The following is a 19622-nucleotide window of genomic DNA, read 5'->3' on the forward strand; positions in this document are numbered from 1 at the left end:
AGTCAGTCAGTCTCTCACCGTACCGCCAGTCAGTCAGTCAGTCAGTCTCTCACCGTACCGCCAGTCAGTCAGTCAGTCAGTCAGTCTCTCACCGTGCCGCCAGTCAGTCAGTCAATCTCTCACCATACCGCCAGTCAGTCAGTCTCTCACCGTATCGCCAGTCAGTCTCTTACCGTACCGCCCGTCAGTCTCTCACCATACCGCTAGTCAGTCAGTCAGTCAGTCAGTCTCTCACCATACCGCCAGTCAGTCAGTCTCTCAACGTACCGACAGTCAGTCTTTCACTGTACCGTCAGTCAGTCAGTCTCTCACCGTACCGCCAGTCAGTCAGTCAGTCACTCACCGTACCGTCAGTCAGTCAGTCTCTCACCGTACCGCCAGTCAGTCAGTCAGTGTCTCACCATACCGTCAGTCAGTCAGTCTCTCACCGTACCGTCAGTCAGTCAGTCAGTCAGTCTCTCACCGTACCGCCAGTCAGTCAGTCAGTCTCTCACCGTGCCGCCAGTCAGTCAGTCAATCTCTCACCATACCGCCAGTCAGTCAGTCTCTCACCGTACCGCCAGTCAGTCTCTTACCGTACCGCCAGTCAGTCTCTCACCATACCGCTAGTCAGTCAGTCAGTCAGTCAGTCTCTCACCATACCGCCAGTCAGTCGGTCTCTCAACGTACCGACAGTCAGTCTTTCACTGTACCGTCAGTCAGTCAGTCTCTCACCATACCGCCAGTCAGTCAGTCAGTCTCTCACCGTACTGTCAGTCAGTCAGTCCGTCTCTCACCGTACTGCAAGTCAGTCAGTCTCTCACCATACCGCCCGCCAGTCAGTCAGTAGTCAGTCTCTCACCATACCGTCAGTCAATCAGTCTCTCACCGTACCGCCAGTCAGTCAGTCGGTCTCTCACCGTACTGTTAGTCAGTTTCTCACCGTACCGCCAGTCAGTCTCTCACCATACCGCCAGTCAGTCTCTCACCATACCGCAAGTCAGTCAGTCAGTCTCTCACCGTACCGCCAGTCAGTCTCTCACCATACCGCGAGTCGGTCAGTCAGTCTCTCACCATACCGCCAGTTAGTCAGTCAGTCTCTCAACGTACCGCCAGTCAGTCTCTCACTGTACCGTCAGTCAGTCAGTCTCTCACCGTACCGCCTGTCAGTCAATCAGTCTCTCACCGTACCGCAAGTCAGTCAGTCTCTCACCGTACCGCCAGTCAGTCTCTCACCGTACCGCTAGTCAGTCAGTCAGTCAGTCTCTCAACGTACCGCCAGTCAGTGTCTCACTGTACCGTCAGTCAGTCAGTCAGTCAGTCAGTCTCTCACCATACTGCCAGTCAGTCAGTCTCTCATCGTACTGTCAGTCAGTCAGTCAGTCTCTCACTGTACCGCCAGTCAGTCAGTCAGTAGTCAGTCTCTCACCGTACCATCAGTCAATCAGTCTCTCACCGTACCGCCAGTCAGTCAGTCTCTCACCGTATCATCAGTCAATCAGTCTGTCACCGTACCGCCAGTCAGTCTCTCACCGTACCGCCAGTCAGTCTGTCACCGTACCGCCAGTCAGTCTCTCACCATACCATCAGTCAGTCTCTCACCGTACCGCCAGTCAGTCTCTCACCGTACCATCAGTCAATCAGTCTCTCACCGTACCGCCAGTCAGTCAGTCAGTCTGTCACCGTACCGCCAGTCAGTCTCTCACCGTACCGCCAGTCAGTCTGTCACCGTACCGCCAGTCAGTCTCTCACCATACCACCAGTCAGACTCTCACCATAGTCTCATGGTCAGTCCACCATCAAGGTTTTTAAGACACTGTATTGAAGTTACTGTAGAAATTGATTTACGTCTATTGTGTCACTATCACAGTCAGTCAGTCCACTCCACTACGCACCAATTAACTAGCGCACGGTGGTAAAGCTATAGTAAAGCAGTGGTTCACAAGTATTTATGTGTGTAACTCATGACAGTATTTTGTCTACTTACCTCAAAGTGTGAGTTACCTTCACACCAGGATGTGGGTCAATTCCATTCCAATTCTGGGAGTTCCAATCTACTTTTTGAATTGAATGAATTGAAATGGACTCGAACCACAACCTTGCCTCACATCACATACATTACCTTGTAAAAGTTGTCAAACCCCTTGGATTTATTCACCTTTTATTGTGTTCAAAAAATTATTTCATTTCTGTCAACAATATACACACAATTCTCTAATATCAAAGTGAAAGAAAATGTAGATTTATTTTTTTTAGGATAAAAAAGATTGAACTAAAACATAGTCGTTGCATAGGTAATCAGCCCCTTTGTCTAAACAATCTAAATGAGTTCAGGAGTCAAATTTGGCTTAAATAACCACATCAAAAGTTACATGGACTCACTCTGTGGGAAATAATAGGGGTTGACATGAATTGTAAATGACTAACCCGTCCTTTGTCTCCCATACATACAACATATGTGAGGTCCCTCAGTCAAGTATTGCATTTTAGACAATGCAATACTTGCATCTAATGTTATCTTTTTTAATTGGGCTACGGCAGTCAATTGCAAAACATTCTAACAGTATTTGTGATTTTCTTCTCAACTCAGCATCGCTTACTTTAATGTGGGCCTACTAAGTAAATTGTAAATTAGACTGACAAAATGTCTCATATCTCACCACCACTAATGAGATGGGTGTCCTTGATGCATGTCAGCTTCTCAAAGTCAGGGGGTGTGGTCGACAGTGCGCACCTCATCTCTCCTGTCAAATCCAACCTGGATTGTTATTTGTTTTTACTGCAGACGAGAGCATTGAATCAGTGTACCATGAGTTGTAATGCTCGCTGTCAGATGGCACAGTATTCCATTTGTCAGAAACTCCTCCATAGTGACCCATGAATGCGTTGTCTGCAGCATTTAGTGACATTATATGTATATATATTATTTTTTTTCACCTTTATTTAACCAGGTAGGCCAGTTGAGAAGAGGTTCTCATGTACAACTGCGACCTGGCCAAGATTAAGCAAAGCAGTGTGACAAAAACAACACAGAGTTACACATGGATTAACAAACATACAGTCAATAACACAATAGCAAAGTCTGTATACAATGTGTGCAAATGACGTTAGGAGGTAAGGCAATAAATAGTGGCAAAGTAATTACAATTTAGCAATTAACACTGGAGTGATATATGGGCAGATGAGGATGGGCAAGTAGAAATACTGGTGTGCAAAAGAGCAGACAAACAAATATGGGGATGAGGTAGGTAGTTGGTTGGATGGGCTATTTACAGATCGGCTGTGTACAGTTGCAGCGATCGGTAAGCTGCTCTGACAGCCGATGCTTGAAGTTAGTGAGGGAGATATAAGTCTCCAACTTCAGTGATTTTTGCAATTCCTTCCAGTCATTGGCAGCAGAGAACTGGAAGGAAAGGATGCCAAAGGAGGTGTTGGCTTTGGGGATGACCAGTGAAATAGACCTGCTTGAGCGTGCACCACGGGTGGGTGTTGCTATGGTGACCAGTGAGCTGAGATAAGGCGGTGATTTACCTAGCAAATACTTATAGATGACCTGGAGCCAGTGGGTTTGGCGACGAATATGTAGCGAGGACCAGCTAACGAGAGAGCTCGATCAGCTGTTCGATTTCACTGACCGGCATGTGAACTGAGCCAGGATCACAGTCCAATAGATTTAGCTGATTCCCCTGCATGCTTGTGTTAAGTTTCCCAAATATGTCTGTTACATAGGCAAGGAAACACATTTTCATTTCATTACAAAGTCAACAGTCTGTTTTTTACATCCATTGTGAATGAAAACAGTTCCTCTCTCAATTCAAAACTATTTCCAAACGCTCCCCTTTGACAACCACCAGGCCTCTGTGTGAAATAGAACATTGTCATGCTTTGATCCCATATCACCACATAGTTATGCGAAAATGCGTTCGGCAACCTAGTTTAATGTTCAAGCTGCATATCTCCAAGTTCTGCGCTCAGCTCTTTGCCTCCAGTGATCTCAGTGGATCTGTTATAGCTCAGTGGGTGTATCATACAATGTGTCCATATGGCAGAGGGAGATACATTCACAACTAGAGTGCAGAGGCCTGCCTGCCGTCCAGTGGTCGAAAAAGTACCCAATTGTCGTACTTGAGTAAAAGTAAAGATACGTTATTTGAAAGTGACTCAAGTAAAAGTGAAAGTCCCCCAGTAAAATCCTACTGGAGTTAAAATCTAAAAGTATTTGGTTTTAAAAATAAAAGTTTAAAAAAAAAAAAAATCAAACCAGACAGCACCATTTTCTTTTCATGTTTTATCTATTTATGATAGCCAGGGGCACACTCCAACACTCCAACATAATTTACAAACAAAATGTGTTTAGTGAGTCCACCAAATCAGAGGCAGTAGGGATGACCAGGGATGTTCTTTTGATAAGTGTGTGAATTAGTCAATTTCCCTGTCCTGCTAAGCATTCAAAATGTAATTTTTGGGTGTCAGGGGAAAATGTATGGAGTAGAAAGTACATAATTTTATTTAGGAATGTAGTGAAATAAAAGTTGTCAAACATATAAATAGCAAAGTAAAGATACTCCATAAAACTACTTCAGTAGTACTTTAAAGTATTTTTACTTACTTAAGTTCTTCACAACACTGCTGCCGTCTCGTGATAGACGGAGCCCCATCTGTGCAAAAGCTCACTATTCGATCCCAGGGAATCCGTTTTTTTGTCAGTATAGGCATGCAGCGCACTTAACATCCCCTGTGCCGTGTCATGCTCGAGAATCGTGAGACAGAACAATATGTCCTCGTGAATTGCATCCCCTGACATGTAACGAGCAAAAGTCAATTCATGGGCATCTCTGCCCTCACAGCTAAAGTCCATTTGGAAAGCATAACCTGGGGAGTTTTTAAGTCTTTCAGTCAGTCTCCTCTTGATTGCTATCTATAGCATAAATTCTTTGTTTTGCTGTGTTATCTGATGTGAATTTCTGTGCCTCGGCCTCCCCACACATTGTTTTCACCATATCAACTGCGGCAATATCAAAGTCTCTGCAATAGTGTGTGGTTTATAGCGTAGTGGGCTTAATCATTCACCATGGGGATGATTCAAGTGCAACAGTCAAGTGCGGCCTTTTCCCACAATCTAAGAATGCTTTCTGGTAAAATTTTACATTTCCATTTTGATTTTTAAGATGAACCATATTACAATGATTTTGAGTGACAAAGACAATGTTGTAATTATTTTATATTTACAGTTCCAGTCAAAGTGTCACAGATCCCTCTGGAACTTTCATCACGCACACCTGTCCCCTATTCCCACTGATTAGTATTTGTATATAACAATGTGCGTTTGAGTACCTGTGCTGTGTATTGGCTTTTGTGCCGTTGTGGATTGCGCAGATGATTACGGGTCTCGTCCCGTCTGTTAATCATTGTGCGCATGTGTTATTTATTCGAGGTACTTCTCGCTCTTCTGTTTTGGGTTTCTGCCCTGTGTTTTGTTACGTGCTTGTTTGGTCTTCGTCCCCGTGCCTTTACACGGCACGCTATAATTAGGGCTTACTGAAAGTTCCTATTACGCATTCCTGCGCCTGTCTCCCGAATCATTTATACCTAAAGGACACAAAGGTTTGAACACCTACTCATTCAAGGGTTCTTCTTTATTTTTGCTATCTTCTACATTGTAGAATAATAGTGAAGACATCAAAACTATGGAATAAGACATATGGAATCATGTAGTAACCAAAAAAGTGTTAAACAAATAAATATCTTTTAGATTTTAGATTCTTCAAAGTAGCCACCCTTTGCCTTGATGATAGCTTCACTAAGCTACGGTCACTGTGGGGACGACGTCATCGATGCACTTCTTGATGAAGCCGATGACTGAGATTGTATACTCCTCAATGTCATTGGATGAATCCCAGAACATATTCCAGACCGTCATTTTAAAAACCCTTCACTGGTTCCGCCATGAGTGTGTAGAGCTAGTTTAATTGTTTTTGTGAAATGCTCCCTGGTTGGCGAGTTAGGTCCCAACTGTCATTAATTCCTGTAAACGCATAACAGCCAGCCAGTCGGACTAGTATCCTGTTGTGTTACGTACATCAGCCCTTATGAGGTGCTGATTACTTACACATAACATCTTTAGGAGCATTGTCATTGTTTTAGTATTGTCTCCTAGGAAAACACACAAAGACACACACACACACACACACACACACAAACACACACACACACACACACACACACACACACACACACACACACACACACACACACACACACGCTCTCACATACACGTACACACACACACACACACACACACACACACACACACACACACACACACACACACACACACACACACACACACACACACACACACACACACACTCACTTTCTCTCTCTTTCTCTTTCTCTCACTCTCTCTCACACACAAACTATCTTTCTCTTTCTCTCTCTCTCTCTCTCTCTCTCTCTCTCTCTCTCTCTCTCACTCTCTCTCTCTCTCTCTCTGTCTCTCTCTCGTTTTCAAACACAAACACACGGCACAGGAAAGCAAACCAACAAACGCCATCTAAACAGTAACTGTTCTCTAAGACAACACAACTGGTGATGAAGCCAACTCTTTTCAAACAAGATCCTTTTAGTTCAGGATCAAGGATGTGTTTACTGATAGTCTATAACGCTCTGTGTTTACCGATTCACTCTGCAAAGTTAAACTGTACATAAAATATCCCGGCAAAATGTTTTCTGATTGCTTTACCAGCCATAATAGATACATTCTTAAGGTTATGACTTGCCCTCAATTCCAGGTACTGTAAGCAATTTGTAAACAAATATAATGTTCCTGTTTACTTCCTGCTACAGCTGCTAGGGAAGGAGGCTTTGACATATCGCTTGCTGACACAACTTGCCCTATCTATTCATATTGTAATAAACAACACATTGACTGTCTATGTCTACATTTCTCAAAAAGTGAAATGCTAGTTTTGCAATCTTACAAATAGACACAGTAAAATGTGCTAGACAGCAATACTTTAAGCTACATAACCACGATGCATATTGAACATATACATCCACATTTCTCCAACAAATCGTGGGTCAAATTCTTATATTTATGATGTTCCTATTAAAAAACCTGGGCTTGAATCTACCAACTTTGCCAAAGACAGCAAGTGCTTCCCTTCAGTATAGAGGGATTTCCTAACGTGCTGGATTGAGTGGATTGAGCGCCAAGTGGATTGAGCGCAAGGCAAAACAATTAGTTTCCAATTCAAGGCCTTAGCTCTCTCTTTATCGATCTTTACACAGTAATAAAGCCAGCACTAAATTAATGTCTAGTCCACAGCACTCTGTCAGACTACTGTCTGTCTGTCTGTTGTACAGGCAGTTGTCTGTTAGGCTACATACTAAGTATTTATTACCCATTATTCATATCTCAAAGTCTAGGCTGTACACATCTAGACTCCTCATATCCCCAAGGAGACTTTTCCATGCGAGATCTGCTTACCTCAGTCAAAAGAAAATGCAATGAGATGAGTATACGTCAGGGATCACCAACTAGATTCTTTCTTTCTTTTTTCCCCCTTTTTTTTCTTCTCTCGAGCGGATGGTCGGGGGGCCGAAACATAATCACAAATAATTTGTAGACTGCAAGAAGCCCATATATATATAAAATATTTGACTAAAATGTAATCATTGCAAACCTTGCTTACATTTGTATACGATCACATACACTAAGTGTAAAAAACATTAGTAACATGGTAACATGGTAAGACTTACCAGGTGAATGCAGGTCAGAGCTATGATCCCTTATATGTCACCTGTTAAATCCACTTCAATCAATCTAGATGAAGGGGAAGAGGCAAGTTAAAGAAGGATTTTTAAGCCTTGAGACAGTTGAGACATAGATTGTGTGTGTGCATTTCACAAGGGTAAATGGGCATGACAAAATATTTAAGTGCCTTTTTAACGAGATATGGTAGTAGGTGTCAGGCGCACCTGTTTGAGTGTGCCAAGAATTGCAACACTGCTGAGTTTTTCACGCTTAATTGTTTCCTATGTGTATCAAGAATGGTCCACCACCCAAAGGACAACCAGCCAACTTGAAACAACTGTGGGAAGCATTGGAGTCAACATGGGCCAGCATCCCTGTGGAACACTTTCAACACCTTGTAGAGTCCATGCCCTGACAAATTGAGACTGTTCTGAGGGCAAAAGGGGGTGCACCTCAATATTAGAAAGGTGATCTTAATGTTTTGTACACTCAGTGTATATACCTCTGTTATGTGTGGGTATACTTTGGAAAAGATTTCCAAAATGAAAATAACTTGGAGCTGATTTTCCCACATCTTTTCAAACTGTTCTGAGCATTGCAGCATCGTCTCTATCACTGACAAGGTCATCTGTCAGAACCTGCTCCAGCTGCACTAAGCACTACAGTATGTGGAGCTGTTACTAGAGTATGTGAAGCTGTTACTACAGTATGTGAAGCTGTTACTACAGTATGTAAAGCTGTTACTACAGTATGTGAAGCTGTTACTACAGTATGTGGAAGCTGTTACTACAGTATTTGAAGCTGTTACTACAGTATGTAACGCTGTTACTAGAGTATGTGAAGCTGTTACTAGAGTATATGAAGCTGTTACTAGAGTATGTGAAGCTGTTACTACAGTATGTGAAGCTGTTACTACAGTATATAACGCACTAGAGTATGTGAAGCTGTTACTACAGTATGTGAAGCTGTTACTACAGTATATAAAGCTGTTACTGGAGTATGTGAAGCTGTTACTACAGTATGTAACACTGTTAATAGAGTATGTGAAGCTGTTACTACAGTATATAAAGCTGTTACTGGAGTATGTGAAGCTGTTACTACAGTATATAAAGATGTTACTAGAGTATGTGAAGCTGTTACTACAGTAAACAAAGCTGTTACTAGAGTATGTGAAGCTGTTACTACAGTATGTGAAGCTGTTACTAGAGTATGTGAAGCTGTTACTAGAGTATGTGAAGCTGTTACTACAGTATGTGAAGCTCTTACTACAGTATGTGAAGCTGTTACTACAGTATGTAACGCTGTTACTAGAGTATGTGAAGCTGTTACTGGAGTATGTGAAGCTGTTACTGGAGTATGTGAAGCTGTTACTACAGTATGTAACACTGTTACTAGAGTATGTGAAGCTGTTACTAGAGTATATAAAGCTGTTACTGGAGTATGTGAAGCTGTTACTACAGTATGTAACACTGTTACTACAGTAAATAAAGCTGTTACTAGAGTATGTGAAGCTGTTACTACAGTAAATAAAGCTGTTACTAGAGTATGTGAAGCTGTTACTAGAGTATGTGAAGCTGTTACTACAGTATGTGAAGCTGTTACTAGAGTATTTGAAGCTGTTACTACAGTATGTGAAGCTGTTACTACAGTATGTGAAGCTGTTACTAGAGTATGTGAAGCTGTTACTACAGTATATAACGCTGTTACTAGAGTATGTGAAGCTGTTACTAGAGTATGTGAAGCTGTTACTACAGTATGTGAAGCTGTTATTAGAGTATGTGAAGCTGTTACTACAGTATATAAAGCTGTTACTAGAGTATGTGAAGCTGTTACTACAGTATATAACGCTGTTACTAGAGTATGTGAAGCTGTTACTAGAGTATGTGAAGCTGTTACTACAGTATATAACGCTGTTACTACAGTATGTGAAGCTGTCACTAGAGTATGTGAAGCTGTTACTACAGTATTTAACGCTGTTACTACAGTATGTGAAGCTGTTACTACAGTATGTGAAGCTGTTACTAGAGTATGTGAAGCTGTTACTAGAGTATATAAAGATGTTACTAGAGTATATAAAGCTGTTACTGGAGTATGTGAAGCTGTTAGTACAGTATGTAACGCTGTTACTAGAGTATGTGAAGCTGTTACTAGAGTATGTGAAGCTGTTACTACAGTATGTGAAGCTGTTACTAGAGTATGTGAAGCTGTTACTACAGTATATGAAGCTGTTACTAGAGTATGTGAAGCTGTTACTACAGTATGTTAAGCTGTTACTACAGTATATAACGCTGTTACTAGAGTATGTGAAGCTGTTACTAGAGTATGTGAAGCTGTTACTAGAGTATGTGAAGCCGTTACTACAGTATATAAAGCTGTTACTAGAGTATGTGAAGCTGTTACTAGAGTATGTGAAGCTGTTACTAGAGTATGTGAAGCTGTTACTAGAGTATGTAACGCTGTTACTACAGTATGTGACGCTGTTACTAGAGTATGTGAAGCTGTTACTACAGTATATAAAGCTGTTACTGGAGAATGTGAAGCTGTTACTACAGTATGTAACGCTGTTACTAGAGTATGTAAAGCTGTTACTAGAGTATATGAAGCTGTTACTAGAGTATGTGAAGCTGTTACTACAGTATGTGAAGCTGTTACTACAGTATATAACGCTGTTACTAGAGTATGTGAAGCTGTTACTACAGTATGTGAAGCTGTTACTACAGTATATAAAGCTGTTACTGGAGTATGTGAAGCTTTTACTACAGTATGTAACGCTGTTAATAGAGTATGTGAAGCTGTTACTACAGTATATAAAGCTGTTACTGGAGTATGTGAAGCTGTTACTACATTATGTAACGCTGTTACTAGAGTATGTGAAGCTGTTACTACAGTAAATAAAGCTGTTACTAGAGTATGTGAAGCTGTTACTACAGTAAACAAAGCTGTTACTAGAGTATGTGAAGCTGTTACTACAGTATGTGAAGCTGTTACTAGAGTATGTGAAGCTGTTACTACAGTATGTGAAGCTGTTACTACAGTATGTGAAGCTCTTACTACAGTATGTGAAGCTGTTACTACAGTATGTAACGCTGTTACTAGAGTATGTGAAGCTGTTACTAGAGTATGTGAAGCTGTTACTGGAGTATGTGAAGCTGTTACTACAGTATGTAACACTGTTACTAGAGTATGTGAAGCTGTTACTAGAGTATATAAAGCTGTTACTGGAGTATGTGAAGCTGTTACTACAGTATGTAACACTGTTACTAGAGTATGTGAAGCTGTTACTACAGTAAATAAAGCTGTTACTAGAGTATGTGAAGTTGTTACTACAGTAAATAAAGCTGTTACTAGAGTATGTGAAGCTGTTACTACAGTATGTGAAGCTGTTACTACAGTATGTGAAGCTGTTACTACAGTATGTGAAGCTGTTACTACAGTATATAAAGCTGTTACTAGAGTATGTGAAGCTGTTACTACAGTATTTGAAGCTGTTACTAGAGTATGTGAAGCTGTTACTACAGTATATAACGCTGTTACTAGAGTATGTGAAGCTGTTACTAGAGTATGTGAAGCTGTTACTACAGTATGTGAACCTGTTATTAGAGTATGTGAAGCTGTTACTACAGTATATAAAGCTGTTACTAGAGTATGTGAAGCTGTTACTACAGTATATAACGCTGTTACTAGAGTATGTGAAGCTGTTGCTAGAGTATGTGAAGCTGTTACTACAGTATATAACGCTGTTACTACAGTATGTGAAGCTGTCACTAGAGTATGTGAAGCTGTTACTACAGTATTTAACGCTGTTACTACAGTATGTGAAGCTGTTACTACAGTATGTGAAGCTGTTACTGGAGTATGTGAAGCTGTTACTACAGTATGTGAAGCTGTTACTACAGTATGTGAAGCTGTTACTACAGTATATAAAGATGTTACTAGAGTATGTGAAGCTGTTAGTACAGTATGTAACGCTGTTACTAGAGTATGTGAAGCTGTTACTAGAGTATGTGAAGCTGTTACTACAGTATATGAAGCTGTTACTAGAGTATGTGAAGCTGTTACTACAGTATGTGAAGCTGTTACTACAGTATATAACGCTGTTACTAGAGTATGTGAAGCTGTTACTACAGTATGTGAAGCTGTTACTAGAGTATGTGAAGCTGTTACTACAGTATATAAAGCTGTTACTAGAGTATGTGAAGCTGTTACTAGAGTATGTGAAGCTGTTACTAGAGTATGTGAAGCTGTTACTAGAGTATGTGAAGCTGTTACTACAGTATGTAACGCTGTTACTACAGTATGTGAAGCTGTTACTAGAGTATGTGAAGCTGTTACTACAGTATATAAAGCTGTTACTGGAGTATGTGAAGCTGTTACTACAGTATGTAACGCTGTTACTAGAGTATGTGAAGCTGTCACTACAGTTTGTGAAGCTGTTAAAGGAGTATGTGAAGCTGTTACTACAGTATGTGAAGCTGTTACTAGAGTATGTGAAGCTGTTGCTAGAGTATATAAAGCTGTTACTAGAGTATATAAAGCTGTTACTGGAGTATGTGAAGCTGTTAGTACAGTATGTAACGTTGTTACTAGAGTATGTGAAGCTGTTACTAGAGTATGTGAAGCTGTTACTACAGTATGTGAAGCTGTTACTACAGTATGTGAAGCTGTTACTACAGTATGTGAAGCTGTTACTACAGTATGTGAAGCTGTTACTAGAGTATGTGAAGCTGTTACTACAGTATGTGAAGCTGTTACTACAGTATGTGAAGCTGTTACTACAGTATATAAAGATGTTACTACAGTATGTGAAGCTGTTACTAGAGTATGTGAAGCTGTTACTAGAGTATGTGAAGCTGTTACTAGAGTATGTGAAGCTGTTACTACAGTATGTGAAGCTGTTACTACAGTATGTGAAGCTGTTACTACAGTATGTGAAGCTGTTACTACAGTTTATAAAGCTGTTACTACAGTATGTGAAGCTGTTACTACAGTTTATAGAGCTGTTACTAGAGTATGTGAAGCTGTTACTACAGTATGTAACGCTGTTACTAGAGTATGTGAAGCTGGTATTAGAGTATGCGAGGCTGGTGCGTCAGAATGTGAGGCTGGCACGTCAGTATGTGAGGCTGGCGTGTCAGTATGTGAGGCTGGGGCGTCAGTATGTGAGGCTGGCGCGACAGTATGTGAGGCTGGCGCGACAGTACGTGAGGCTGGCGCGACAGTACGTGAGGCTGGCGCGACAGTACGTGAGGCTGGCGCGTCAGTACGTGAGGCTGGGGCGACAGTACGTGAGGCTGGCGCGTCAGTATGTGAGGCTGTCGCGACAGTATGTGAAGCTGTTACTACAGTATATAAAGCTGTTACTAGAGTATGTGAAGCTGTTATTAGAGTATGTGAGGCTGGCGCGACAGTATGTGAGGCTGGCGCGTCAGTATGTGAGGCTGGCGCGTCCGTATGTGAGCCTGGCGCGACAGTATGTGAGGCTGGCGCGACAGTATGTGAGGCTGGCGCGTCAGTATGTGAGGCTGTCGCGACAGTATGTGAGGCTGGCGCGACAGTATGTGTGGCTAGCGCGACAGTATGTGAGGCTGGCGCGTCAGTATGTGAGGCTGTCGCGACAGTATGTGAGGCTGGCGCGACAGTATGTGAGGCTGGCGCATCAGTATGTGAGGCTGGCGCGACAGTATGTGAAGCTGGTGCTACAGTATGTGAGGCTGGTGCGACAGTACGTGAAGTTGGTGCTACAGTACTTGAAGCTGGCACTACAGTATGGGAAGCAGTAGAGGCTCTCCTTCCCTGAACAGAATATCATTGGTATCGTTCCTTCCCTTTCTAGCTAGCGAGGGGAGATTACACCGTTTCTGCCGTGCTCCCCTGGTGACAGCTGTCTAACACCATATCCTGATTAATATCTGCATTCAGGGCCATTCACACGCTCGGCGGAGCCCTCAACACTGGATCTGTGACAGTGCAGCCAGCCGACCGTGAAGGTCTTTGATCCTCTGTGACTGACACAGCCTGGAATAGTTCCTCAGGTTACTGTACTCTCCCAGTCCTCTCTGTGGTGGTACGCTCTCCTTGTCTTTCTACGGTCCTACCCTCTGACTATAATCTGCTTAATTTCTTCTCAAAGAAGCATTGTCCAATGACAGTACTCTGTAGAATGACAGTACTCTGTAGAATGACAATGGTCTGTAGAATGACAATACTCTGTAGAATGACAATACTCTGTAGAATGACAGTACTCTGTAGAATGACAGTACTCTATCCAATGACAGTACTCTATCCAATGACAATATTCTGTAGAATGACAGTACTCTGTAGAATGACAGTACTCTGTAGAATGACAGTACTCTGTACCATGAAAATACTCTGTAGAATGACAGTACTCTGTACCATGACAATACTCTGTAGAATGACAGTACTCTGTACCATGACAATACTCTGTACCATGACAATACTCTGTAGAATGACAGTGCCCTGCAAGATGACTATAACTATTTACACCTAGTTGTAGAACTTTATCTATTTCTCCTGTTACCATTCCCTGACCATAAGCAAGTGGTAACTAACACTCAACACAATTCCAAGTGGAGAACGTTGTACCATAGCAGCAGACTATCCCTCTCGCTTGCTCTTTCTCTCAATTTGTGAAATAGATCATGAAATAGATCATTTAACCTGTCTAGGCTGAGGGTGCCGCTAGCGGAACTCCCCCCCCCACCCCCACTGAAAGGCAGAGCCGCGAAATTCAAAAAAAATTTTTTTTTTAAATATTTAACTTTCACACATTAAAGTCCAATACAGCTAATGAAAGACACAGATCTTGTGAATCCAGCCAACATGTCCGATTTTTAAAATGTTTTACAGGGAAGACACAATATGTAAAGATGTAAATCTATTACCTAAAAATACATTATCATAATCCACCATCTTTTATTTGTCCACCAACACCAGTAGCTATCACCAATTCGGCTAAACTAAGATATTTATAGCCCCTAACCAAGAAAAAAACTCATCAGATGACAGTCTGATAACATATTTATGGTATGGGATAGGTTTTGTTAGAAAAATGTGCATATTTCAGGTAGATGGCATAGGTTACAATTGCACCCACCGTCACAAATGGACTAGAATAACTACATAGAGCAACGTGTTTACCTACTTACTAATCATCAAACATTTCGTAAAAATACACAGCATACACTAATCGAAAGACACAGATCCTGTGAATACAGACAATATTTCAGATTTTCTAAGTGTCTTACAGCGAAAACACAATAAATCGTTATATTAGCATAGCACATAGCACATAGCAGCCCAGCATTGATTCTAGCCAAAGTGAGCGATAACGTCAACATCGCCAAAATATATAAATATTTTCACTAACCTTCTCAGAATTCTTCAGATGACACTCCTGTAACATCATATTACACAATCCATATAGAGTTTGATCGAAAATGTGCATATTTAGCCACCAAAATCATGGTTAGACAATGTGAAATGTAGCCCAGCTGGTGAGAAAATGTCCGTGCGCCATATTAGACAGTGATCTACTCTTATACATAAATACTCATAAACGTGACTAAAAAATATAGGGTGGACAGGGATTGATAGACAATTTAATTCTTAATACAATCCCGGAATTACATTTTTTAAATTATCCTTACTTTTCAATACAGTTTGCGCCAAGCGAAGCTACGTCAAAAAACATGGCGTCCTAAGCCACTAACATTTTTCGACAGAAACACGATTTATCATAATAAAAATGTCCTACTTTGAGCTGTTCTTCCATCAGTATCTTGGGCAAAGGATCCTTTCTTGGGTCTAATCGTCTTTTGGTGGAAAGCTGTCCTCTTGCCATGTGGAAATGCCAACTGCGTTCGGGATGAACTAGAAGCGTGCCCAGCAATTCACAGCGTTTCAGAAATAAATGTCCCAAAATCGCACTAAACGGATATAAATTGCTATAAAACGCTTTAAATTAACTCCCTTATGATGTTTTTAACTCCTATAACGAGTAGAAACATGACCAGAGTAATATTACTCCCTCCACTAATGCTTGGAACAAGTGCGGGTCGATGTCCTCCAGGCGCATAACGCAGCAAGAAAAGAGTTCCTAGCTACAGGGTTTTTTAATTTGTAGTGCCTGTGAACGCGCAATCGACCCCATTCAAATCGTCATCACGTAAAGGCATCCAGGGGAAGACGTAAGCAGTGTCCGTATACTCATAGCAATAACTGTGGCCTTTTAACTGACTCCAGATCAGGGGCCAACATTTCTGAAATCTGACTCCATGTCAGGGAAATTGCTGTAGAATGGGTTCTGTTCCACTTAGAGACAAAATTTCAACTCCTATAGAAACTATAGACTGTTTTCTATCCAATAATAATAATAATATGCATATTGTATGATCAAGAATGTTGTGGGAAGCCGTTTCAAAAATTACACGATTAGCATAAATAGTGACAACAGCGCCCCCAGCCTCAACAGGTTAAAAAGTTTTCTATCTCTCTCTCTCCCCCTCTCCCTCTCTTTATCTCTCTCCCTCTCTCTCTCCAACATGGTCAGTTTTAGATCATACTGTATATCACTGGACTATCGTCCTACAGCGGCCTCACAGAAGCCCACAGAACAGTCTGGGCAAACCCTGAGTGGAGTCAAGCAGAGAGAAATGACATGGAAGCTTAATCTAATGATCAACTTCCCTTATCCCATTGAGCACATCCCTATCATCAAACTGTGTCCCCTCTACATACTGTTGTTTTTTTAAGGATATGTGTTTTTTTTCTCTCATGACATCTATTAACAGTCATTCCAAGGCTTCTGTGTTGTGTGAAATATACCATTTCTCAGAGCCTAGCCCCCACATGAAGGCTGGGGATGAGAAGGCTGGGGATGAGACTCCCAGTAATGAGTCAGGCTACTATCATACTCACCCCACAGTCTCACACTATCTCTCTCTGACAGTTTCCCTCTCTCTCACACACACTCACACTCCTTCTGTTATCTCTCTCTCACACTTTCCCTCTCTCTCTCACACACTCACACTCCTTCTGTTATCTCTCTCTGACACTTTCCCTCTCTCTCACACACTCACACTCCTTCTGTTATCTCTCTCTCACACTTTCCCTCTCTCTCTCACACACTCACACTCCTTCTGTTATCTCTCTCTGACAGTTTCCCGCTCTCTCACACACACTCACACTCCTTCTGTTATCTCTCTCTCACACTTTCCCTCTCTCTCTCACACACTCACACTCCTTCTGTTATCTCTCTCTGACACTTTCCCTCTCTCTCACACACTCACACTCCTTCTGTTATCTCTCTCTGACACTTTCCCTCTCTCTCTTGCACACTCACACTCCTTCTGTTATCTCTCTCTCACACTTTCCCTCTCTCTCTCACACACTCACACTCCTTCTGTTATCTCTCTCTGACACTTTCCCTCTCTCTCACACACTCACACTCCTTCTGTTATCTCTCTCTGACACTTTCCCTCTCTCTCTTGCACACTCACACTCCTTCTGTTATCTCTCTCTGACACTTCCCTCTCTCTCTCACATACTCACACTCCTTCTGTTATCTCTCTCTGACACTTCCCCTCTCTCTCTCACACACTCACACTCCTGTTATCTCTCTCTGACACTTCCCTCTCTCTCACACACACTCACACTCCTTCTGTCATCTCTCTCTGACACTTTCCCTCTCTCTCTCTCTCACACACTCACACTCCTTCTGTTATCTCTCTCTGACACTTTCTTTCTGTCACGTTCCTGACCTTATTTCCTTTGTTCTGTATTGTTTAGTTGGTCAGGACGTGAGCTGGGTGGGCATTCTAGGTTATGTGTTTCTATGTTGGGTTCGTTGTATTAGCCTGATATGGTTCTTAATCAGGGGCAGGTGTTTTACGTTTCCTCTGATTGAGAACCATATTAAGGTAGGCTGTTCTCACTGTTTGTTTGTGGGTGATTGTTGCTGTGTCTGTGTTTGTTTCACCACACGGTACTGTTTCGTTTCGTTTGTTCGTTTGTTCCTACCTGTTCGTGCGTTCATGTTTTATGTGTTCTCAAGTTCAGGTCTGTTAACGTCGTTTATTATTTTGTAGTTTGTTCAAGTGTTTTTTCGTTTTCGTTTAATAATTAAAATGATGTATTCAACTCACGCTGCATTTTGGTCCGATCCTTGCTCCTCTTCAGACGAGGAGGAAGACGAACGTTACAGAATCGCCCACCAACCAAGGACCAAGCAGCGTGGTAACGGGCAGCAGCGACAGCAGCGGAAGCATACACAGGACTTCTGGACATGGGAGGAAATTCTGGACGGTAAGGGACCCTGGGCACAACCTGGAGAATATCGCCGCCCTCGTGAAGAGCTGGAGGCAGCTAAAGCCGAGAGGCGGTGGTATGAGGCAGCACGGAAGCAAGGCTGGAAGCCCGAGAGTCAAGCCCAAAAATGTCTTGGGGGGGGGGCTACAAGGGAGTGTGGCGAAGTCAGGTAGGAGACCTGTGCCAACTCCCCGAGCTTACCGTGGAGAGCGAAAGTACGGGCAGACACCGTGTTATGCGGTAAAGTGCACGGTGTCTCCTGTAAGTGGGCTTAGCACGGTGTGGTACATTCCAGCTCCTCGTATCGGCCGGGCTAGATTGGGCATTGAGCCAGGTGCCATGAAGCCGGCTCAACGCGTCTGGTCTCCAGTGCGTCTCCTCGGGCAGGCATACATGGCACCAGCCTTACGCATGGTGTCCCCGGTTCGCCAACACAGCCCAGTGCGGGTTATTCCACCTCCCCACACTGGTCGGGCTACGGGGAGCATTCAACCAGGTAAGGTTGGGCAGGCTCGGTGCTCAAGGGAGCCAGTACGCCTGCACGGTCCGGTATATCCGGCACCACCTCCCCGCCCCAGCCCATTACCACCAGTGCCTACACCACACACCAGGCTTCCAGTGCGTCTCCAGAGCCCTGTTCCTCCTCCACGCACTCACCCTGTGGTGCGTGTCTCCAGCCCAGTACCTCCAGTTCCGGCACCACGCACCAGGCCTACTGTGCACCTCAGCCGGCCAGAGTCTGCCGTCTGCCCAGTGCCGCCTGCACTGCCCGTCTGCCCAGTGCCATCCTGCACTGCCCATCGCCGCCTGCACTGCCCGTCTGCCCAGAGCCACCTGCACTGCCCATCTGCCCAGTGCCGCCTGCACTGCCCGTCTGCCCAGTGCCGTCTGCGCTATCCGTCTGCCCAGCGCCGTCTGAACTGCCCGTCTGTCCTGAGCCTTCAAAGCTGCCCGTCTGTCCTGAGCCTTCAAAGCTGCCCGTCTGTCCTGAGCCTTCAAAGCCACCCGTCTATCCTGAGCCTTCAGAGCCGTCCGTCAGTCAGGAGCAGCCAGAGCCGCCCGCCCGACAGGAGCAGCCAGAGCCGCCCGCCCGACAGGAGCAGCCAGAGCCGCCCGCCCGACAGGAGCAGCCAGAGCCGCCCGCCCGACAGGAGCAGCCAGAGCCTCCCGCCCGACAGGAGCAGCCAGAGCCGCCCGCCAGACAGGAGCAGCCAGAGCCGCCCGCCAGACAGGAGCAGCCAGAGCCGCCCGCCAGACAGGAGCAGCCAGGGCCGCCCGCCATACAGGAGCAGCCAGAGCCGCCAGCCAGCCATGACCTGCCAGTGCCGTCAGCCAGCCATGACCTGCCAGTGCCGTCAGCCAGCCATGACCTGTCAGTGCCGTCAGCCAGCCATGACCTGTCAGTGCCGTCAGCCAGCCATGACCTGCCAGTGCCGTCAGCCAGCCATGACCTGCCAGAGCCGTCAGCCAGCCATGACCTGCCAGAGCCGTCAGCCAGCCATGACCTGCCAGAGCCGTCAGCCAGCCATGACCTGCCAGAGCCGTCAGCCAGCCATGACCT

The 19622-nt window shown here is 43.8% G+C and overlaps 1 protein-coding gene across 1 annotated transcript in view; it reads left to right on the forward strand.

The window, feature by feature from the left end:
• LOC129860701 (neurexin-1a-like) overlaps window positions 1-19622 on the forward strand; it is a 905999-nt gene that overhangs the window by 859325 nt on the left and 27052 nt on the right. The gene's annotated exons all lie outside the window — the stretch shown is intronic.

This window comes from Salvelinus fontinalis, chromosome 1, assembly GCF_029448725.1.
Source record: "Salvelinus fontinalis isolate EN_2023a chromosome 1, ASM2944872v1, whole genome shotgun sequence".
In the NCBI taxonomy this organism is placed as follows: domain Eukaryota; kingdom Metazoa; phylum Chordata; class Actinopteri; order Salmoniformes; family Salmonidae; genus Salvelinus; species Salvelinus fontinalis.